The sequence below is a fragment of the Macrobrachium nipponense genome, chromosome 40, assembly GCF_015104395.2.
Source record: "Macrobrachium nipponense isolate FS-2020 chromosome 40, ASM1510439v2, whole genome shotgun sequence".
Lineage (NCBI taxonomy): Eukaryota > Metazoa > Arthropoda > Malacostraca > Decapoda > Palaemonidae > Macrobrachium > Macrobrachium nipponense.
In genome coordinates, this window is record NC_061101.1 from 35688900 (window position 1) to 35705860 (window position 16961).

The 16961-nt window shown below is 42.2% G+C and overlaps 1 protein-coding gene across 8 annotated transcripts in view; it reads right to left on the reverse strand.

The window, feature by feature from the left end:
* LOC135212082 (uncharacterized) overlaps positions 1 to 16961 on the reverse strand; it is a gene marked incomplete in the record, with an annotated part of 211604 nt that overhangs the window by 121306 nt on the left and 73337 nt on the right.

The following is a 16961-nucleotide window of genomic DNA, read 5'->3' on the forward strand; positions in this document are numbered from 1 at the left end:
AATTACAGCATTTATTCCTGAGAGAGAGAGAGAGAGAGAGAGAGAGAGAGAGAGAGAGAGAGAGAGAGAGAGAGAGAGAGAGAAGAGAGAGAGAGGGAAGAGAGAGAGAGAGAGAGAGAGAGAGAGAGAGAAGAGAGACTGACTCCAAGGTGTGTTAATTTTACAATTATTTTATTATCTTGGGATTCTTTTTTAATCTTGAGATTTTCTATTCAATTCTCGAGATTAGTAAGAAAATTACCGTAACTTGACTAGCAGCAGCACACATCTGAATGACTCGGCCATTAGCACGCTAAACCACCAACCTTATGAACTGACGCTCTCGGAAAAGGAACTCGCATGATACATGAGATACATGACAAAACCACTGTTTATTGGTGAAAATTTGGGGGTCGCATGATATGCGACATCGCACGTTACTCGAGTATATACGGTACATACAAATTTTATGAAGTAAAAGACTTGAAAGCAATTGATATACACTGACACATACTAACACATAAACAAACTCAGACATCATGACCAAACTAACCTAAATTTTTTCAAGACCTGCATCTTGAAGGTAATTAAAAAGGCTATCCTCATTAAAATGTCTTCCTATAATGGCATCCAGTTTAAGCTCCATTCTTCCCACTACGTTAAAATGACGGTTCCTTGCTGATATTAAGCTGGGACATTCTACTATTAAATGTTTTACTGTGAGGGGAACTAGACAATCCTTACAAAATGGTTTAGGCTCATTTTTCATTAAAAACCCATGAGTAATCCGTGTGTGGCCGATCCATAACCTACATAATGCAGTCTCTTTCCAACGGTCTTTAACATATAAAGCCAGGGGTTGATTACATCAGTAAGTTCTCTCATTTTATTATTGCTCTCTATTGTCCAATAAAATTGCCAAACTGATTCTACTGTCTTTTTAGTTACAGGAATGTAGTCTGAGCAAGGAATTGCTATACTTCTTGGATTTTTTGATATACCTGACTTAGCCAGTTCATCAGCTCGTTCATTTCCAACTATACCAACATGTGAAGGAACCCAGCAGAAGTTAACTGCCTTCTGTTTTTGTTTTAATAAAAACAGCCACTCTGTTATTTCCAGTACCACAGGGTGTACTGGATTAAAAGATGCCAAAGCTTCCAAGGCACTCTCGGAATCACAAAAATAGTAAAATTATCTCCTTCTAAAGTTACAATTTTCTTTAGTGCCGTTAACCCTTAAACACCGAAGCGGTATTTTAAAAATCGTCTCCCGTATGCCGGCTGTGTTCACGAGTGAGCGCCGAAGCGGTAATTTTTTTTTTTTTTTTTTTTAAATCACAGCACGCTAGTTTTCAAGATTAAGAGCTCATTCTTGGCTCTGACTGAAGTTTAGTATGCAACCATCAGAAATGAAAAAAAATATCATTATCATATATAAATATTGGGATATATAAATATTGGGATATATAAATATTGGGACATATGACAGCGCGAAAAAAATTTCATATACGTATAATTGTATACAAATTGCGCTATGAGCAAAACGGTTAAACCTAACGAGTTAATTTTTTTCTTTATATTGTACACTAAATTGCGATCATTTTGGTATATAACACATTGTAAAACGATTAAGGCAACTCAGAGAAAATATTATCACAAAATGATGCGTGAATTCGTAACAAGCAGACAAAAAAAGAAGTTTTCAAAAATTCACCATAAATCGAAATATTGTGCTAGAGACTTCCCGTTTGTTGCAAAATGAAGGTAATTGATTGAATATTACTAGACTGTAAGTGTTGTAGCTTACAATTGCAGTTTTCGACCATTTCGGTCGAGTTAAAGTTGACCAAAGGACAATTTTTTTATATTTATTGTTATTTATATGTAAATATTTCAAAACTGATAAAAGCTACAACCAAGGGTTGTTTTTTGTTGTATTCTACATGAAATTGCGCACATTTCCATATATAAAACTTAATGTAAAGGCTAATTTAAAATGGTGCAAACATTACGACAATCGAACGAAAAAATTTGTTTCATAAATTCACTATAAATCAAAATATTGTGCTAGAGACTTCCAATTTGTTGCAAAATGAAGGTAAATGATTGAATATTACTAGAATATAAGAGTTTTAGCGTACAATTGCATTTTTCGACCATTTTGGTAGAGTCAAAGTTGACCAAAGGTTGAATTTTTGCCACTTATCGTTATTTATATGAAAATATTTCATAACTGATAAAGCTACAACCATGAGTAGTTTTTTGTTGTATTCAACAAGAAATTGCGCACTTTTTCATAGATAATACTCCATGTAACTGCTAATTTAAAATGGTGCCAAAATTATGTCAAAGTGACAAAATAATTTCTGAGATGTGTCGTTGATGCTTTTTAGTGTGAGTAGAAAGAAATTTGCGCTTGCGCGCCTGGGTAACGATTGTAAACAAAACAACGCTTTGATCCGTGAGCTCCCAGCATCCCCCAAGGCGCGTGATTCAAAAGTTTTTGCCTAGTAGGCCTATAACTGGGTTACGACGGGGGTTCCGTTCTTGAGACGCGTCGTAAGCCGAAAATCGTCGTAAGCCGGAACATTGTCAAAACTCCTAAAACCTTACTTTTAATGCTTTGGGTGCATTCAAAACTATGTAAACTGCATTCTTATTGCATTTTACATAAAAAAAAACTTTAAATATTGATTATTTTGCATTTATGGTGTCATATTTCATCTGCCAGATCAGCATTTGTAGGCGTCGTAACTCTGGAACATGCGTCGTAACCCTGGAACATGCGTCATAACCCTGGAAATAATTTTTGATGAATATAATTGAAAAGCGCCGTAACCTCCGAACGTCGTAGGCCGAGACCGTCATAACCCGGGGACTGCCTGTATATACGTCCAATCGGCACCCAACAGACAATTTATATTGACGTTTAATACGTCTAATCTGCGTTAAAGGGTTAAAATGCTAAAAAGTTCAGCAGTAAAAATTGAAGCACAAATTGGTAGTGCACCACAAACATTACTGTCAGGGTATACCACTCCAAACCCAACGCCTGCACTGGATTTGGAGCCATCGGTAAAGATTTGACTGAGTTATCATGTTTTTCAGCATGACAAAGAAATTTCTGTTTAAGAATATCATCTGAACAATCTGCCTTGCAACCGGAAAACCATTTACAATATTTCACAGAGGGCAATTTCCATGGAGGGAATCTTGAAAATTTTGCTGGAATTACTTTTCCTTTTATTACATTGAGCTCCTCTAATGCACATTTTACCCTGCATCCAAAAGGCTTTGGATATGAAGCATATTTTTCATAAATACAAAAATTGCCTTTAAAAACAGTATTGTAGGCTAAGGACTCAGGAGTTCTCTGTATGCGGTACCAATATTTCAACAGGGCAAATTTTATTATCAAATCTAGGGGCAGTTTTCCTGCATCCACTAATAAACTAGATATTGGGGAGGATCTAAAGGCTCCTGTTGCAATTCTTACTCCCCCATGGTGAACTGCATTCAAAATATCTAATCTTCTTGTAGTTGCTGATGAGTAGATTTCTGACCCATATGCCAATTTTGAACCAACCATTGCTTTATAAACATGCAACAAGTGCTTTCTATCAGCCCCCCAATTTGTATGACCTAAGACTTTTAAAACATCAAAGGCCTTCATGCATTTGACTTTGAGGCTCCTGAGATGAGCTTCCCATGTTAACCTGCTATCAAAGATGAGGCCTAAAAACTTGGTTTCCCGTACACATTTGAGTCTCTGTCCATTTAAAAACAGATCTGGGCCTGGATGAACCCCTCTGATACGGCAGAAATGCATAACAGTAGTTTTGGCAGAGGAAAATTGAAAACCATGCTCAGCTGCCCAACTGTTAACTTTATTTAGTACCAACTGAAGTTTTCGCTCTGCAACAGACATTTTAGATGCAGCACACGAAATAGATAGATCATCAACGAACATTGTTGACATTACATCTTTTAGAATTTTTGAGGCTATTCCATTTATGGCTAAGGCAAACAGAGTGACACTTAACACACTTCCCTGTGGTACTCCTTCCTCTTGTTCTTTCAAATTAGACAGAGTACTACCTACTCTGACTTTAAAATAACGGTTTTTTAAGAAGACTTTAAATAAAAAGTGGTAGTTCTCCATGCAGACCAATTTCATGCAAGACTTTCAAAATTCCATGCCTCCAGGTAGTACCATAAGCCTCTTTTAGGTCAAAGAAAACTGCCACATAATGCTGCTTGGAAGCAAATGCCTGACAAATTGCATTCTCCAAACGTATCAATACATCTGTGCAAGAATGCATATGGCGAAAGCCACACTGAGATGACGACATAATCTTCTTTGATTCTAAAAACCATACCAACCTAAAATTTACATTTTTTCCATAAGTTTACAAAAACAGGATGTTAAAGCTACTGGTCTATAGCTTGTAGGGACAGATGAATCTTTCCCAGGCTTGACAAAGGGTAAAACTGTCTTTATTTCCCAAACATTAGGGTAATCACTCTCCTTAAAAATTCTATTAATAATACAGTGGTACCTCGAGATACGAAAGGCTCAGTGGCACCTCGAGATACGAAAGGCTCAGTGGCACCTCGAGATACGAAAAACTCGAGATGCGAAAGCTAATAGGAAAAATTTTACGGCTCTACATACGAAAATTGCTCAAGATACGAAAGGTTGTTGCTGTAAAGTCCGAGATTTGCCCGGACCACCGATAACAATTTTGAAACTCGCGCGCCGCCAACTGAGTAGACTCGCCACCATCCTCCTGCTCTTCCATTGGTTCCTGATGCTAGTCACCGCCATGAGATCCTTCTCTCCTATTGGTCAGCATCCTTTCCATCATGCATCTACTACGTAGCAGCGTGCCTCGGCCACTCGTCCCAGCATCGTTATCGTACGCACGCGGTATTCGTTCATTCTAACGATTTCGTTTATTAACGTAAATTCATTAGTGATTTCGTTGCAGTATACGTACTTTATCGTGTTGTGTGAGAACTTTACTCTACTTATACGTAAATTACGTAAAGTATATACGTAATCATGGATCTCAAAAAAGTTGAAATTCAAGGAAAGAAGAGGATGCTCTCTTTGGAGACGAAGATGGAGATTATCAAGAAGTATGAAGCTGGTATGCGAATGAGTGTGATCACCAAGGAATACGGCCGAAATCCGTCGACAATAGGCACCAAGGGTGTCACTATTTTGTCCAGCAAGAGGACCCACGTGCACGACAAGATGGAAAGGCTTCTTCTTGTCTGGATAAAAGACAAAGAAATCGCTGGCGATACGATAACGGAGATGGCAATCTGCCACAAAGCCAGCGCTATTTTCGGCGATTTGATTGCCCAGGGCGAAGACGAGGGAGGAGAAGGGACATCAACGCCAACCCCAGACTTCAAAGCTTCGCATGGGTGGTTCAAGAAATTCCGTAACCAGACTGGCATCCATTCGGTGGTGCAGCATGGGGAGGCTGCCAGCTTGGACACGAAAGCAGCCGAAGCCTTTAAAAAGACGTTCGACGAGATGATGACCAAGGAAGGCGTCAGTTCTCAGCAAGTCTTCAACTGTGATGAGACTGGCCTTTTTTGGAAAAAAAATGCCTCGTCGGACGTACATCACGGAGGAAGAGAAGAAGCTATCCGAGCGTAAGCCTAAAAAGACAGGCTACGCTTGCACTTTGTTCAAACGCCAGTGGGGATTGCAAGGTGAAGCCCCTACTGGTCTATCATTCCGAGACTCCTCGAGCCTTCAAGGCCCACAAAGGAGGAGCTTCCAGTGATGTGGAGGGCTAATGCGAAAGCCTGGGTAACGAGGCTTTTGTTCACGGAGTGGGTAAATCTGTTTCGCCCCGACAGTGAAGAAATTCTTGGAAGAGAACGCCTCCCTCTGAAATGTCTGCTGGTGTTGGACATGCCCCTGCCCACCCTCCTGGCCTTGAGGAAGATATCCTAGCGGAGTATTCCTTCATCAAGGTTTTTATCTTCCGCCTAACACCACCCCTCTCCTCCAGCCCATGGACCAGCAAGTGATATCGAACTTTAAGAAGCTGTATACGAAACATCTTTTCAAGAGATGTTTCGACATCACCGATACCACAAACCTCACCTTGCGTGAATTTTGGAAGGAGCATTTCGACGTTGAGATATGCATCCGACTCACTGACCAAGCTTGGCAGGAGGTTTCGAGGTGAACCTTGAATTTCTCGTGGAGGAAACTCTGGCCTGATGCTGTATCCGCCCGAGACTTCAAGGGATTCGACGTGGGCGAAGCTGGTGCTGCAGATTCAGAAACAGTTGACGATCCTGAAACTGTTTTGCAACCAGATCTTGACAAGATTGTTGCACTCGGCAAGTCCATGATGTCGACGAGGACAACATCAATGACCTTCTCGAGGAGCACCAAGAGGAGCTTACGACGGATGACCTGAAGGAGTTGGAAGACATGCAACATAACGTCGTTCAAGAGGAGTTTCTAGCAGCGGCGAGGAGGAGGACGACGACCCTATGACAATGGCAGAAATTGAGGATGTTCTAGCTGCTTTTCATAAAGTGCAATCATTTGTTGAAAAAAAGACACCCCGAAAAGGCTTACACAGGTCGTATGCTTGCGCAGTTCGATGAGGCTTGCCTAAGTAGTTTCAGGAACTGTGAAAAATAGGCAGAAGCAATATTCCTTGGATAGTTATTTTTTAAAGAGGCCTTTAGTATTAGCAGGAGTAAGCAAAAAGGAAGAACCAAGTGATGCTAAAAAACAGAAAGTTGAAAGTGGTGATGAAGTGGAAATTTTGTAATAAAAAAAAAAAAAAAAAAAAAAAAAAAAAAAAAAAAAAAAAAAAAAAAAAAAAAAAAAAAAAAAAAAAAAAAAAAAAAAAACGTATGTAAGTAATAAAAAAAAAAAAAAAAAAAAAAAAAAAAAAACGTATGTAAAGTATAAAAAAGTAAAAAAAAAAAAAAAAAAATGTAATAATAAAGACAAAAAAAAATTTATTTTTAGTTTTTTGTAAAGTTAAGTGTTACAGTTTTGTTAATGTGTTTCGTAAAGTTTAGTTTATGTATGTTTTCCTTACATTTTTTTATGTTTCGTAAAGTTAAGTGTACGTACGTACGTATCTGCCATTTGTCCTCCTCCTCTGTCGCTACTTTCGGAGATAGCCTCACTCGAAAGGTAAGCTTCCACAGTTTACTACATACGTACAGTATTTCTTGTATACCATGTACACTAATACACTTTATTTACAGGTAATTAGCAGTTCGTATTAAGTTAGGTATTGAATGGTCCAAATTGTTGTAGTATTTCATTGTTTATAGGTTAATTTAGCTTTATTATGAAATTTACTGGGGTGTTTTTGGAGGGCTTAGAACGGATCAGCCATTTTACATATAAAATGCGGTCCAAGATACAAAAAACTCATGATACGAAGGGTGCCTCAGAACGGATTAATTTCGTATCTCGAGGTACCACTGTACTTAAAATGAAAAATGATATTGTTATGATACAATAAAGCGTCATACATACTTACCTGGCAGATATACGTATACATAGCTATCGACAGAAATTCAAATTTCGCGGCACTCGCTACAGGTAGGTCAGGTGATCTACCGCCCTGCTCTGGGTGGCAGGACTAGGAACCATTCCCGTTTTCTAATCAGATTCTCTCTTCCACCTGTCTCCTGCGGGGAGGCTGGGTGGGTCTTCAATCGTATATATCTGCCAGGTAAGTATGTATGAAACTTTATTGTATCATAACAATATCATTTTTCATTTTAAGTACATTCAACTTACCTGTCAGATATATATACATAGCTGATTGTCACCCTTTGGTGGAGGGCAAGAGACAGCTAACTACTGACTAGACAGGTAAACAACATATGTTGTAGGTATTTATAGACCTTGGTTCCTACCTTATTAGGTGGAAGACTTCGTGGCTACTGCCCAGGAGTCTGCTTCACCTCAAGAGCCTTAGCGAGATAGTGATCTGCGGCCAAGAGTTCTTGTGGGTCTGTCGATGGGGTTTCATCCGATTACTTGGCAGAGCCTAACTGGCATTTGTCAATGGGTGCTAATCCGCTTATATGACAACACGCCTTCTTTAAGGAGCACACAACCGATCCCGATCACCCGATCCTAACACCCGTGTTAGTTCTAAGATTGCCAAGAGTCATCCCCGAACTCTTAGCAAACAACCAAAAACTCGATAATCACACATACAAAATTACAAAAAAAAATTTTTGTACCCCTCTAAAAGTCAGTTGTCACTCGATCTCCTAGTGAAGAGAAGTGAAGGCCGCCTGTGCGACATCTGACACTTCCATGCACAGGAAATACAAGAACACATCCGACAAGAGGGTTACGTACACATATTTAAGGATCGGTGCTCTCTCCTTTACCCAGAACCGTCTGTGCTGACACAAACGGACCTAGAGAATTTCTCATTTCTCATACGTAACTCGCACATCTTTTAAGTAATGAGATGCAAACACTGAGTTGCATCTCCAATAAGTTGCATCCCAAATATTTTTAAGTGACATATTCCTTTGGAACGCAATAGACGTCATGATTGCCCTTACTTCATGAGCTCTCACTCTTAATAGATTAAAAGAGTCATCTGGGCAGTTCTTATGAGCCTCGGTAATGACACTTCTAACAAAGAAGGCCAAGGCATTTTTAGACATTGGTCTCTTGGGGATCCTTTACTGAGCACCATAGACCATGTTGTGAACCCCCCAACCGCTTCTTTCTGTCCAGATAGAATTTCAGTGCTCTAACTGGACAAAGGGATCTTTCTGTTTCTCTGCCCACCAGACTAGTAAGTCCTTTTACCTTGAAGCTCCTGGGCCAGGGATTCGAAGGGTTTTCATTTTTGGCAAGAAAGAGAGTCTGGAATGAACAAATCGCAGAGTCTCCTTTGAAGCCAACTCGTGACTCAAGGGCGTGCAACTCGCTGACCCTTTTTGCCGTAGCAAGAGATAGCAGAAATAAACACTTTCTAGTGATATCCCGAAATGAAGCCATATGCAGTGGTTCGAACTTCTTGGAGGACAGAAATTTCAGGACCACATCCAAGTTCCAGCTTGGAACCCTAGGTTCTACTGACTTTGATGTTTCAAAGGAACGAATGAGATCGTGCAAATCTTTATCATTCGTCAAATCTAATCCCCTGTTTCTGAAGACTGCTGAAAGCATACTTCTGTACCCCTTAATAGTCGGTACAGAGAGATTCGACTTTTCCCTCAGGAAAAGAAGGAAATCCGCAATTTCAGTCACATAGGTATTGGAAGAGGACAGCTTCTTGGACCTGCACCAGTTTCTGAAAACTTCCCACTTCGATTGGTACACTCGCCTAGTAGATGATCTGCGGGCTCTGGCAATTGCGCTTGCCGCCTTGCGAGAAAACCCTCTCGCTCTGACAAGTCTTTCGATAGTCGAAAGGCAGTCAGAGCAAGAGCGGGTAGATTTTGATGGTATCTCTCGAAGTGGGGTTGTTTGAGCAGATCTATCCTGTTTGGAAGAGATCTGGGGAAGTCCACTGTCCACTCCATTACCTCCGTGAACCAAATTCGGGATGGCCAATATGGGGCTATCAGAGTCATCTTGGTTCACTTCGAGGCCACAAACTTTCTGACTACTTCCCCCCGTATCTTGAATGGGGGAAAAGCGTACACATCTAGCCCTGACCAGTCCAGGAGAAGGGCGTCTATTGCATAAGCCCTGGGATCTTCTACTAGAGCGCAAAATGTGTCTATCCTTTTGGAGAGAAACGTGGCGAACAGATCTACTTGAGGTTTCCCCCAAAGATACCAAAGGCTCTGACAGACTTCCGAGTGGAGGGTCCATTCTGTAGGAAGGACCTGGAACCTCCTGCTCAGTCTGTCCGCTCTCACGTTCCTCTCCCCTTGGACAAATCTTGTTCGGAGAACTACCTTCCTTTGATTCGCCCAAATCAGCAAATCTCTTGCTAGTTCGTAAAGGGCGAGAGAGTGAGTTCCTCCTTGTTTTTTGACATAAGCCAGAGCTGTAGTATTGTCGGAGTTTATTTGTACCACCTTGTCTCTGACTATGTGCTCGAAGCTCTTTAGCGCAAGGTGAATTGCTAATAACTCCTTGCAATTTATGTGCCATGACACCTGTTCTTCCGACCAGGTGCCTGACACTTCTTTGGATCCTAAGGTCGCACCCCAACCTGTCTCCGACGCGTCTGAGAACAATGTCAGGTTTGGGTTCCGTACTTCCAAGGATACTCCTTTGTTCTCTTCTAAGGGGGTCAACCACCACCTTAATTGATCTTTTATTTCCGCTGAGATTGGAAACGTGTTCGAGAGCTGTCCTGTCTTCCAACTCCAACTCCTCCTCAGGATGAACTGAAGCGGACGGAGATGTAGTCTTCCTAGAGGAAAGAACTGTTCGAGCGAGGAAAGGGTCCCCAGAAGGCTCAACCATTCCCTCGCTGAAGTGCGCTCTTTCTCTAAGAAGTTCAATACCGTGGTACAGCCTTTCCTTATTCTCTCTTGAGAAGGAAAAACTCGAAAACCCAGAGAATCCATCTGAATCCCCAGATAGACTACGTTCTGGCTGGGGACCATCTGAGATTTCTCGAGGTTCACGATCAATCCAAATACTTTCATCAATTCCAGGATTGTTGACAGATCCTCCAAACACTGCTTTCGAGACCTGGCCCTGATGAGCCAGTCGTCCAGGTATAGGGAGACGTTTATCCCTTTCATGTGTAGGTGTCTTGACACATTTTTCATCAAGTCTGTAAAGACTTGGGGAGCCGTAGATAGGCCGAAACACAGGGCCCTGAACTGAAAGATCCTTCCCTCGAACATGAAACAAAGGTACTTCCTCGACGAATGGTGAATCGGGACGTGGAAATATGCGTCTTGAAGATCTAGGGACGCCATCCAATCTCCTTGACGGAGTGCTGCAAGGACTGAAGCAGACGTTTCCATGCTGAACTTCTGTTGTTCTACGAATTTGTTCAGCGCACTTACATCCAGTACTGGTCTCCATCCCCCCCGAGGCTTTCGCTACGAGAAACAAGCGATTGTAAAACCCCGGGGAGCTGTGATCCAGTACCAGTTCTATTGCTCTTTTGTCCCACATCTGCTCCACCATTTGACGAAGAGTAGCCATCAGAACAGGGTCGCTGTATCTGGCGGACAGTTCCCTCGGTGATGATGTCAAGGGGGGCCTGTCCTTGAATGGGATATAATAACCCTTCCTGATTATCGACATCGACCAAGGATCGGATCCTATGTCTTCCCATGCTCCCGCAAAGAACTGTAACCTGGCTCCTACAGGTGTCTGGAGGAAAGATTTCTCATTTTCCCTTCTTAAAGGGACGGAAGGAAGATCTTCCCCTTCTCTCCGTTGTCTTCCTTCTGGCGATGGATCTAGCCTGAGGGCCTCCTCGAAAGGGCTGCTGCTGCTGAGCTGGCCGAGTGGCTTTCTTTTCCTCACTGGCCACAGGTCTATTCTTCCTTGAGGATTGTCTGAGAAGATCTTGAGTGGCCTTCTCAGTTAGTGAATGAGCAATGTCTCTCACCAACTGAGAAGAAAAAATAAATGTTCTGAGAGAGGCGCAAACAATAAAGCAGATCTCTGCGAAGGAGAGACGGCCTTAGTGAGAAAAGCACTGTGAACCGCCCTCTTCTTTAGTATTCCCGCACCAAAGAGGGAGCATACTTCCGCCGATCCATCTTGAACAGCCTTATCAATGCATGTAAGGATGCTATGTAAGGTTTCTGGATTTAGTTGTTCCTTTTCATGGGACTTCTTAGCAAGAACCCCAAGGGACCAATCCCGGAAGTTAAATACTTCTAAAGTGTGGAAAAGTCCCTTGAGGAAATGGTCCATTTCCGAAAGACCCCATGTTGCTCTAGCCGAATTTAAGGCGTGTCTCCTCGAGGAGTCTATGAGACTCGAGAAGTCTGACTCAGCTGAAACGGGCAGAGACAATCCCATATTCTCTCCCGTTTCGTACCATATGCCTCTTCTACCCGTTAGTTTAGCAGGAGGCATGCAAAAGACTGTCCTTCCTAACTCCTTTTTTGTCTTGATCCAGGAGTCAAGAGATTGTAGGGCCCTCTTCATGGATATGGCCGGCTTCATTTTTAGGAAAGATGAAGACTTGTGCGCTTTCGTGCTTGAAAAAAGAGCGCGCGGAGAAGGAGGAGCGGCTGGAGTCAAGGCATCTCCATACTCTTCTAAGAGAAGAGAAGAGAGAACTTTATAATTTGAAAGTCCTTCTTTGTTAGTGATTTCGTCCTCCGAGACGTCTTCTAAAATAATAGGCTCGGAAGGAGAAGGCTCCCTTCTCTCATCTGTCTCCTCCCTTGATCTCTTCCTTTCCGAAGAAGAAGCACTTCTAATAGGAGAGGGACTAAGAGTTACTCTCTCTCTGCGTCTATCATTAGGAGAGTCATGAATAATAGTTTTACGCCTGGAAGACTCTTGTCAAATATCAGGCTCTTCATGTGGAGAATGCGCCTGGCGCTTAGCAGGAGTATCTCGCTCAGAATACTCCTGGCGCCTGGGAGGAGTATCGTGTTTGGAACACTCCTGGCGCCTGGCAGGTGCAACACACTTCGAATACTCCTGGCGTCTGGTAGGCGCATCGCGCTCCGAATACTCCTGGCGCCTGGTAGGAGTATTAAGTTCAGAATACTCCTGGCGCCTGGGAGGAGTATCGAGATCAGAATACTCCTGGCGCCTGGCAGGCGTATCTCGTTCCGAATACTCCTGGCCTTTGGAAGGCGCATCTACTTCCGAATACTCCTGGAGTTTGGCAGGAGTATCGAACATGGTAGGCGCATTTCGTTTGGCAAGTATATTGCGCTTAGCAGGCGCTCTACTCCTATCAGGAGCTTCCTCTTCTCCAGTTGGATCTTGGTGCTTGGTTGAAGTTCTAGTCCTTGAACGATCTACAGGAAACTCAGGCTCTTTGCGCCTACTTGGCGCCTGGCTCCTAGCTGGCGCCAGACGCTTGGCAGGAGTTACTTCCTTTTCCACTTCTCTCCTGTCTAACGCTCCGCTCCCCCCAGAGATGGCCGCCTGTGCGACACCTCCCCCGGAAGGCTCGTTGCGCCTGACAGGAGATCGGTATTTGGATCTCTTAATCGGAAGCCTATCATCCTTCTTACGAGTAGGCTCTTTAGAAAGTACTCCTACCAAAGACGCTAATTGCTCCTGCATATTCATCAAAATTTTTCTGGTCGAGGACTCATTCGAATCAGGAGAGGGAGATCTGGAAGGCACTCGAGGATCTCTTACAGTCCAAGGATCTAACTCCTTTCTAGCCTTCTTTATTACCAAAGGCGCATCTTCAGAGAAGCGCTCGGGGCTAGAATTGAGCTCAGGTTCTTTCCAATTCCTCTTCAGCGGACGGGAAAGCTTCGACTCCTTCCATCCTCTTCTCGGAGAAGGCGAACTAGATGACGAAAAGCACTCTCGTAGGACACTTTTCCTGTAGCTGTCCCTGGAAGTCTGAGATGTAATAGATTCTGCCGAAAGGACGCCTGATCGTTGGGGATTCTCCACAACCTCCGTAAGGCTTTCGACTTTCCTTCTCCTCTGGGCCAGGGAGCTTGGAAGCAGTCTAGACCTGGGAGCGTCGCAGAGACACTAAAATCACTTGAGAAACCACATTCACTTCTCTTACCTTCCAATGCTGCCATTTTTTCCTGCATTTTCTGAAGGGAAGCTCTGAGTTCCGCCATTTCTGAGGCAGAATCAGAGGGGTTAACAACTTGTGAATGGGCTGAAATAGAATGGGCATAATTATCAGAAGAAGAAGCTACAGAACTAGATAGAAGTTCACGAGATCTAGACATTCTGCGGCTTTTGTAAGCCACCTTCCTCTCTCTATCTTTCTCTAACTTCTTCAAGTAAGAAGTTAGATTCTTCCATTCTTGCGCACTCAGTTTCTCACACTCGTTACACGTATTCTCAATCGAACATTCAACCATTCTACAACCACTGCATGCAGTATGAGGATCTACCGAAGCTTTCGGAATCCTCACCTTACAGCCCTCATTCACGCACACTCTGAAACTAACACTAGAGTCAGACATATTCACGAAAATCCAAAGCCAAGTCCAAAAAACAGTCCAAGATAGCGAATGCCAAACAACGATCAAAGTACGTCACCAAAAATCAGTCGAAAGATGATCAAAAGCGTTGTGAAAAAAGAATTCCAGTCAGGAGGTAGTAACAACAATGTTGATACCACCGGCAACAGAGAGAATCTGATTAGAAAACGGGAATGGTTCCTAGTCCTGCCACCCAGAGCAGGGTGGTAGATCACCTGACCTACCTGTAGCGAGTGCCTCGAAATTTGAATTTCTGTCGATAGCTATGTATATATCTGACAGGTAAGTTGAATGTATGAAAATTTAGTTTCCTTTGAAGTATTCTTGATCATTTCATATAAAATTTCATCAGGTCCAGGTGCAGTGTTTTTACTGTTACTAAGAGCAAATAAAAATTCCTCCATGGTAAAAGGCATATTATATGATTCAGATTTAAAAGAAGTAAAATTGAGTGTTTCAGACTCTGCTAACAATCTCTCCCTATAGAATGGAGAATTTTCATCCCTGCTTGATATCATTGCAAAATGTTCAGCAAAAACATTGCTTACAGCCTTTGAGTCTGTTATAAAGTCACCATTGACTTTTAAAACAGGGAGGGGATTAGGATTGTACTTTCCTGCTATTTTCTTAATAACTGTCCAGATCTTGGTCATAGGTGTTTTCCAGGTAATTGTTGACATAAAAAGTACCCATGATTCTCGTCTCGCATGTTTTATTTGCCATCTGAATTTGGCTCAAGCCTTTTTAAAGGAGATCAAGTAGTATTAACATCGATGTCTTCTGTACCTATAAAAGCTGCTCTCATGGCTTTATGTCTTATTTTGCATTGAACATTCCACCATGGAACAGGCTTCCGATGCAATTTTCCACTGGTTTTTGGGATTGCCTTTTCTCTTGCAAACATAAAAATCATTGTTAAGTAGAACACTGCTTCTCCTATTGTTGGCATATCTTTTGCATCTAGTTCAATACGTATAACTAAGTTCCTGGAAAAGGGGCCAATTTGCTTTATTGGTACAACACCTAGGCATTCTGTATACTGGCTCATATTTCTCAGTTCTGATGACAATTGGAAAATGATCACTACTGTATAGATCATCCAACACCTCCCAGTTGAAGTTAATGAATATATCAGAACTGGTGATAGATAAGTCAATGCATGAAAATGTGTGTCTAAATGTGAAAATGGGTGGGTTTTTCAGTATTCAAAAGGGTCATATCTGAATTTTCGATTGATGATAAGATAAGGTTTCCTCTTTGATTTGTTAAAATCACCCCAAAGTTCATGTCGACCATTAAAGTCTCCCAATATAAGAAATGGTCGGGGTAGCTGTTCATACAAGCATGTTAACTGTCGTTCAAGTATTGGGTTATTAGGAGGGAGATACAATGAACAAATTGTGTACGTCTTTTTTAAGTGAATTTTGACAGGTACAGCTTGTAACCGAGTTTGCAACTGTATTTTTGAGAGAGCGAAATCTTGTCTTACAAGAAGAGCACTTCTACCCGAATTCCCCTGTAGTATAGGGAATTGGAAGTGGAATGCAAAAAACTCTTTAGGAGTAAGCATTTTGTTGTTGCTTAGCATAGTCTCTTGTAACGCTAAGCATACTGAGCCATCAGAGACGTTGTTTTAAGCTATGGTCGAGAGGCTGGACTGTTTTTGAGAGAGGAATTCTGCTCTCTCTAGCAAGAAGAGTCGTAGGAGTGATTCTTCTTCTCCTTCTAGCAATAGATGTCATACTTCATCTTGCCTTCCTCGCCCTCAAGTCAAACAGAGAATTATGGACTTTGTGGTGTCGTCTTCTGCGAGTGAGAGGAGTGCTTCGCCAACTTCACTACACAGCCGTCTCTCTCTCTTACACATACATGTACGTGACGGAAGTGTTAGCCCTCCATCCCAACCATCTCTGTCTCCTGTACCTGTTCAGTTCGTTGTAAAGATGATAAGGCTCCAATTAAGAGGTTGAAAGTGCCTACTATGACAGTGTCTCCAGCACCTTCCAAAGATTCTTCTTTCTGCAAACGTGTTGTGGTTGACAGTCAAGAATGAGGCAACTGGTCTGTGGACATGTTTCTCATTCGCCTTCCAAAGACCAGGACCTTAGAAATCAGTCTCCTTCAGGAAGTTCACTTCAGCGTCATTCCCTGTCTCAAGACCGTGCCGTGTGTTGTCACATGTCCATGTATGTGATTCATCCAACGAATGTGTACATGGTTCGTTGCACGAGTGAGTACATGGTTTGGCTCGAGACCATGTACAGGTTTCTTTGCATGGGCATGTTTTGAAGCCCTCTGTTTCAGGATCTTCGGTAGTTAGCGTCTCCACTCCAACCAGTAGGAGGCAAGATGCCCGGCCCGGCTTCTCAGAGGTTACTGATCGCATTCGTGATTTCAATAATCTTGGGTGTAGAATGCTGGGTCAGTCTTCTATAACCCATATGGGTATAGAGGCCTTGTTAAGTCAAAGGCAAGATACTAAGGGTTTATTTGAGCTTCCTTTGTCGGGAGGACATGGTCACTCAGTCTATCTTGCAGTGTGTTAACTCCTTGGTTTCGGACCGAGATGGCTCCCTGCGCTCAATAGGTCCTCAAAGCTCCTTCCTCTTGCTCCTCTCATGTGGCATAGGAAGTATTTTCCACCAATGTGGTTCAGCTGATGCCCTGTCACCTTAATTCGAATGTGATCCATTTTAAGCCTGGATTGAAATTGTGAATATTTCTTACACAATCATAATATTAAATGTTGCTAAATAACTTTTTGAAGAAAAATGACACGAAAAGGAAATGCTACAACAATTAAAACTGGATTAGTGCCATAAAACCAAGTGAGAACATAAATAGATATGATGTGGTGCGGTAGGT